The following is a 6,746-nucleotide window of genomic DNA, read 5'->3' as shown; positions in this document are numbered from 1 at the left end:
TTTTTTCTCCCTGATTTCCTTCCCTATACTCTTGCCTTCTCCCACTCTCCTTACACACTGTTTCTAGTGTCTGTAACTATTTTCCCTGCTTTTATGCCCTCCAGTCTTTCAGTCTCTACCATGGAGAGCAGACAGTCGGTATATATTAACTGGAGACATACAATATCTTTCTTTCATAGCCTGGCTTGCTTCACTCAGTGAAAACTCTTCCATATTCGACCACTTTCTATCAAATGCCAGGATCTTGTGTTTCTATGGCTGAGTATCGCATAGAGTACACATGCCACTCTTTTTCAGTCCATTAATCTGTTCGTGGACATTTGGGTTGGTTCCATGTCTCAGCAATCGTGAATAATGCTGCAATAAACATTGACGTGCAAGAGCTTTTCTTATTGAGCATTCTCTTGTCTTTTGGATAGATACCCCAGAGTGGAATTGCTGGATCACATGGTAGTTCTATTTGTATGTACCTCATGTATTATTTCACTGATAAAGTGTTCTGAAAGAAATTGCCGTAATCTCCCACAGTAACTCACTTTCCAACTTCCGTGCTCAACCTTCTGCCTTTCCATCTGTTCTCTACATGAACTATTCATGCCCCTATTTGCAGCCAGTCTTTGCTTGTAATTCTGTACAATAAATACCATCCACCGTCACTTTTTTTTTTTGCCATAGAACACATGCACTCACTGAAGAGAGACAGAAAGAGAGAAACAATGAGAAAGAAAGTGAGAAATCACCCCTCAGGGGCATGGCTGTGCTGCAATCCCGTCTGCTCCTGGTTCTTGGGCATGCATGCACATGTGCCCAGTGTGACTTTTAAGTCACCAAGTCTAGGACTTGAACTGCAGTCGACTGTGTGGAAGTCCAATGTCTTAGCCACTATGACACCTACTGGCTCTCTTGCCATCTTTTTAAAACTTTTATTTATTTATCCAAATTGCCAGAGTGAGTATGTGTTCACCAGAGAGACAGAGAAAGAAGGAGATGGGGGAAATTATCCCTCAGTAGTGCAAAGTCATGCTACAATCCGTTCTCCTTCATGTCTCTGTCCTGTTAGAATTTGGGGCACTCATTGCACACGTGCCCAGTGTGTTTTTCAAACCACACAAGTCTGAGATTCAAACTTGGATTGGTCATGGAATCCATTCCCTTAACCACAAGGCCCTACTCTCACCTTTAAGATCACCTTCGATCTCTGTTCTACACTAACTTTCCCATCCCTGCTGGGTCATTCCTAAGAGCATACATACATACATACTGATATTTCTTTCTTCTTGGGAAAAATATATTTCTTGAACTCACTTCCCCTTCTAGCTGCCATTATATTTCTCTCCTTTCTTTTGCAGATAAATCACTTGAAAGAGTTATATCACCTTCTCTATTTCCTGTCCTGCTCTCTTAAACCTGTTCTAAAAAGAAGGCTTTCACCCTTTCACATAGCCAAAACTGCTCTTGTAAAACTCAGTGAAAATTTCTATGTTGCTAAATCCACTGGTCAATTCTTTGTCCTTATCTTCCTTGACAAAATCAAGCATTTGACAAATTCATTACTCTCTCTTTAGGAATCTTTTCTTCTTGTGGATTCCAGGACACCACAAGTTTCTCAGACTTTCTTATGCTGGTCACTCTCTCAGTCTCATTTAAGGCCTTTCCTTTTTTTCGACTTTTCTTATTTACATTGGAGTGCTCCCAGGATCATTCCTCGGACTTCTCTGGGTTTTTTCACTTCCTCCATCATCTCATCCAGTCTCATCATTTTAAACACAAACTCTATCCAGCAATTTCTGTTTTCTTTTTTCAGTCTTGCCTGAGGGTGTGTGTGCTTACTGGAGAGAGACAGACAAAGAGAAAAGGAAGGTGAGAAAGCACCCTCTCCTCAAGGATGGTCACATTGCAATCCCTTCTCCATTTTTTTTTCCCAGGATTTTGGGCAGGCACGCACCCATGCCTAGTGTGTTTCTCAAGCTGCTAGGTCCAGGACTGGAACCACACAGTTGACCATGTGGGATCCAGCCACCATGCCAAGGACTGACCTGTAACCAATACTTTCTCAATTTTATTTCTAGTCTAGACCTCCCTTCTGAATTTTCAACTCATATGTGACGGCATCTTTGACACCATTATTTGGATGCTTAATAGACATCTAAAAACCCTGATTCCCAGCCTTGATTCCTGATCTTTTCCCAAGCAGATCCCTCCAACAGTTGACAACTTCAGCCTTCCAGCTGTCAATGAAACTATAGAGTCATTCTGTATTCCTCTCTTTCTTCCATACCCTACAATCTGGCAGGAAATCTTGGTGGTCGTACCTTCAAAATGTACCCACAATCTGACCCCTTCTCTGTCCCTTTGGTTCTACACTGTCATGCAAGCCAGTGTCATCTTTCACCTAAATTACTGCCATAGCTCTAAAGGGTCTCTCTGCTACTTTCTGTCTTTTCCCCCTCTTTCACCTTTGTCTATGCTCAAAAGAACTGCCAGAGTGATTGTGAAAAATGAGATCAAGCCACTCCTCTTCGCAGGATTCTGCTGTTCTCCCCATCCCCCTTCATTCAAGGTCATGGCAGGCAGTTGGTTACCTTCGCCATAACCTCTCTGATCTCATTTTCTACTTCTCTTTCCTGCCTAGCTCTCCCCCTGCCACCCTGGCCTCTTGGATATTTCTGAAACAAGAGAAGCAGAGTTCTGCCTCAGGGTGTTTATATTATCTGTTCCCACTGCCCAAATTCTCTTTCCGCAAATATTCAGATGGCTCACACCCTCATCTCCAGCCAGACCCTCCTAAATTATCCTCTCTTCAATGAGATTGACCCTGACCCCCTCTTCAAAAATTGTATACCATACCCCCAGGAATCTGTTTTAATTTCCCCCCACATTTATCACCTTCGAGTATATTATATAATCTCTTAAACTTGTCTGGTGTCACGTTCGAAGCATGTTGAGTCCATGAGAGTAAAGAGAGTTTGCTGTTTTACTCAGAGACAACCATCCACTGCTGCCACACTTACTGCATGTTGGGCTCTGGGTTAGGGTTTGGGGATATTAAAGAAACCAAGCTTCGTTCCAGTACAAAAAACCACTCAGATGTATATAGTGCTTTATAAAGTCATGAAGTCTATCATGCATACATATTATCTCATTCGATTCTCAAAACAAGAAACATGTTTAAGGTAAATAAGTGGGGAGTTATTATTCCTTTTTCAAAATAAATATTTACTTCAAGTATAAAAAGTAAAGTAATTGTACAATGTTATCCAAAAATTGTGTTCAGCTTAGGCATAAAACAAGGCTTCTGAAAAGAAGTTCACAATTAGGTACAAAATACTTAAGGATATGCTTTGACGTTCACAGGGGGCATTTCTGAAAAATAAGTTTTTAACAAAATTTACAAACAAAATTATACAAACAGTACCAGTCAAATAAACAAGTCCTTAAAATAAACTGAGAAGTAGTCCTCCCTCAGGATAGTCAGCATTGAAAAGTAAAATTTGTATAAGTATTCCTTTTAAAATAATGCTAAATATGGTTCAATAATGGAACTTAGAAAAAAAAACTTTTGACTATCTTAGTCTCCCTGAAGAATGCCATCTATTTCTTTCTTTTCTTTTCTTTTCTTTTTTTTAAAGAATTACTATTTTAGCTCTTTTCTTCCCTGGCTGCTTGAAGATATACTGCCATCATGAATGACACAGTAACTATCCGAACCAGGAAATTCATGACCAACCGACTACTTCAGAGGAAACAAATGGTCAATGATGTATTTCACCCCGGGAAGGCAACAGTAATACAGAAATTCGGGAAAAACTAGCAAAGATGTACAAGACCACACTAGATGTCATCTTTGTGTTTGGGTTCAGAACACATTTTGGTGGTGGCAAGACAACTGGCTTTGGCATGATTTATGATTCTTTGGATTATGCGAAGAAAAATGAACCCAAACATAGACTTGCAAGACATGGCCTTTACGAGAAGAAAAAGACGTCAAGAAAACAGCGAAAGGAATGCAAGAACAGAATGAAGACAGTCAGAGGGACTGCAAAGGCCAATGTTAGTGCTGGCAAAAAGTGAGCTGGAGATTGGAGAACAGTCGAAGGAGGAAAGATTCTGCAATGACTATCTGCGGTGATTGAGCGAAATTTTCATGAGAGGATTAATAAACTAAAAATTTTTTTAAAAAGAAAGTACGTGTATGATTTTCAGCCAAATACTTAATATTTAGGAACTTTTGATTAGGTATGGAAAACTCTCACTGACTAAAAAGCATTAAAAAGTTTAATTAAAGTTAGAAAATATACTTTAGAGACTAAATTGACAAACAACTGTGTAAAGCTTCATTTTGACCTGCATTTGACACAGTTGATGCCACAAAAAGTCACCAAACTTACCTTGCAGAGGTAGGCAAAAGTCACTCTTGTTACCACAGTAATTGATTCTTTTACTTATCTGATTTTTTTCCCAAAGGGAATATATTAATTTCTCTAAGTTCATTGGAAATGTAACAATGATAAAACTATATATTCTTAAAGTTGCTTTCTAGTCCAGAGCAAAAGTTAATTTATTTATTTCTTCCAAGAAAGAAAAAGACAGAGACAGACATTAATCACTTCCCAACAGGGTGCTCTGGTTGTGATCCACTGCCAGTCTCAGCCTGCCTGGATCACAGCCGTGCATACGTGTGCCCAGGATGCACGGGAAGTCCAGACCCAGGACCTGAACTCAGGGCCTTTCCCATGTGGGTCCAGTTGTGTTACCACTCTACCACCACCTGGCTCCCAGAACAGTATCTAGACTTTAAACTGTTTTGATTCCATTTAAATAAATAAATGGGTGTGTTATTGTGTCAAGGACTTCATGTAAGTGTTATACTTTCAAACGATGCCAGAATAAAAGACCAAAAACACATCATATGTCCTATGCAAGCTTACTGTCACCAAATATAGTTTTAGTACAATGACAGGCTCATCCAGAAGAGAACAGAGTCTCTGAGTAGAGACCGAAAAATCTCCGTTATGTATTCTTAGACTTAATTACTTAAAATCCTTCTTATTGGTTTTGGTTCCATGGCCTGGTGGTTAAGGCAACTGTATCCCACATGGTCAAGAGCATGGTTCAAGTCCCAGACCCAGCAGCTTGAGAAACATGCCAGGTGTGTGTGTGCACATGCTCAAATTCCCTAAAAGAAGGAGAAATGGAGAAGGAATTGGGGCTTGAACCTTCCCTATGAGGAGTGCTTTCTTCTCTCTTTCCTCTGACTCTGGTGAGTGCACATGCCCTGTGCCAACAAAACAAAACAATACAAAAAGTATTACTATTCTTTGCTGCCTTACTGGGCTCTTGACTTAAGATTTAGGGTAAATGCAGCAAGTCCTGTATAATCTAACTTCAGTTAAATAAATTCCTCGACTAGAACAAGCAATGAGAACACAAAAATAAATAATTAGATATAAGATTGTAACTTTTGATTAAAATAGGAATCCATGGGCCAGCTGATGGCGTGGTGGTTAAGGTGAGTGGATCCCACGTGGCTGCCTGCACAGTGTGAGTCGTGGACCCAGGGCCTTGAAGAACATGCTGGACATGTGTGCTTGTACGCCCAAAATATCAAGAGGAAAATGGAGAAGAAGAGATTTTAATGTAACCATTCCCCCTCGGGGGGGGGGGGGGTTTTTCACTTTATCTCTTTTTCATTTACTTCAAGTATAAAAAGTAAAGTAATTGTACAATGTTATCCAAAAATTGTGTTCAGCTTAGGCATAAAACAAGGCTTCTGAAAAGAAGTTCACAATTAGGTACAAAATACTTAAGGATATGCTTTGACGTTCACAGGGGGCATTTCTGAAAAATAAGTTTTTAACAAAATTTACAAACAAAATTATACAAACAGTACCAGTCAAATAAACAAGTCCTTAAAATAAACTGAGAAGTAGTCCTCCCTCAGGATAGTCAGCATTGAAAAGTAAAATTTGTATAAGTATTCCTTTTAAAATAATGCTAAATATGGTTCAATAATGGAACTTAGAAAAAAAAACTTTTGACTATCTTAGTCTCCCTGAAGAATGCCATCTATTTCTTTCTTTTCTTTTCTTTTCTTTTTTTTAAAGAATTACTATTTTAGCTCTTTTCTTCCCTGGCTGCTTGAAGATATACTGCCATCATGAATGACACAGTAACTATCCGAACCAGGAAATTCATGACCAACCGACTACTTCAGAGGAAACAAATGGTCAATGATGTATTTCACCCCGGGAAGGCAACAGTAATACAGAAATTCGGGAAAAACTAGCAAAGATGTACAAGACCACACTAGATGTCATCTTTGTGTTTGGGTTCAGAACACATTTTGGTGGTGGCAAGACAACTGGCTTTGGCATGATTTACAATTCTTTGGATTATGCGAAGAAAAATGAACCCAAACATAGACTTGCAAGACATGGCCTTTACGAGAAGAAAAAGACGTCAAGAAAACAGCAAAAGGCGCGGCGGCGGGCCTGGGCCTGCATGGCTGGGGCTCTGCTCCGCATTCTGCGGCCCGGGCCGCCTGGCCCTCGCTGCCTCTCCGGCGCTGGGTGTGTCCCGTGCTTGGCGCCAACGCGGGCCAGCGGCACGGAGCAGCCGAGGTCGCTGTCCTTCCTTTCTCTGGCCGGATGGGCGAACGGGAGGTGGGGCTGGGTCCCACGCACAACCTCACGTGCTCAGGGGTGGCGTGTGGTCGCCGGGCCTGCGCCTGCGAGTGGCCGCCGGCC

Source organism: Tupaia chinensis, unplaced genomic scaffold, assembly GCF_000334495.1.
Source record: "Tupaia chinensis unplaced genomic scaffold, TupChi_1.0 Scaffold000606_1, whole genome shotgun sequence".
Lineage (NCBI taxonomy): Eukaryota > Metazoa > Chordata > Mammalia > Scandentia > Tupaiidae > Tupaia > Tupaia belangeri.
Note: the sequence above shows the minus strand (reverse complement) of the source record.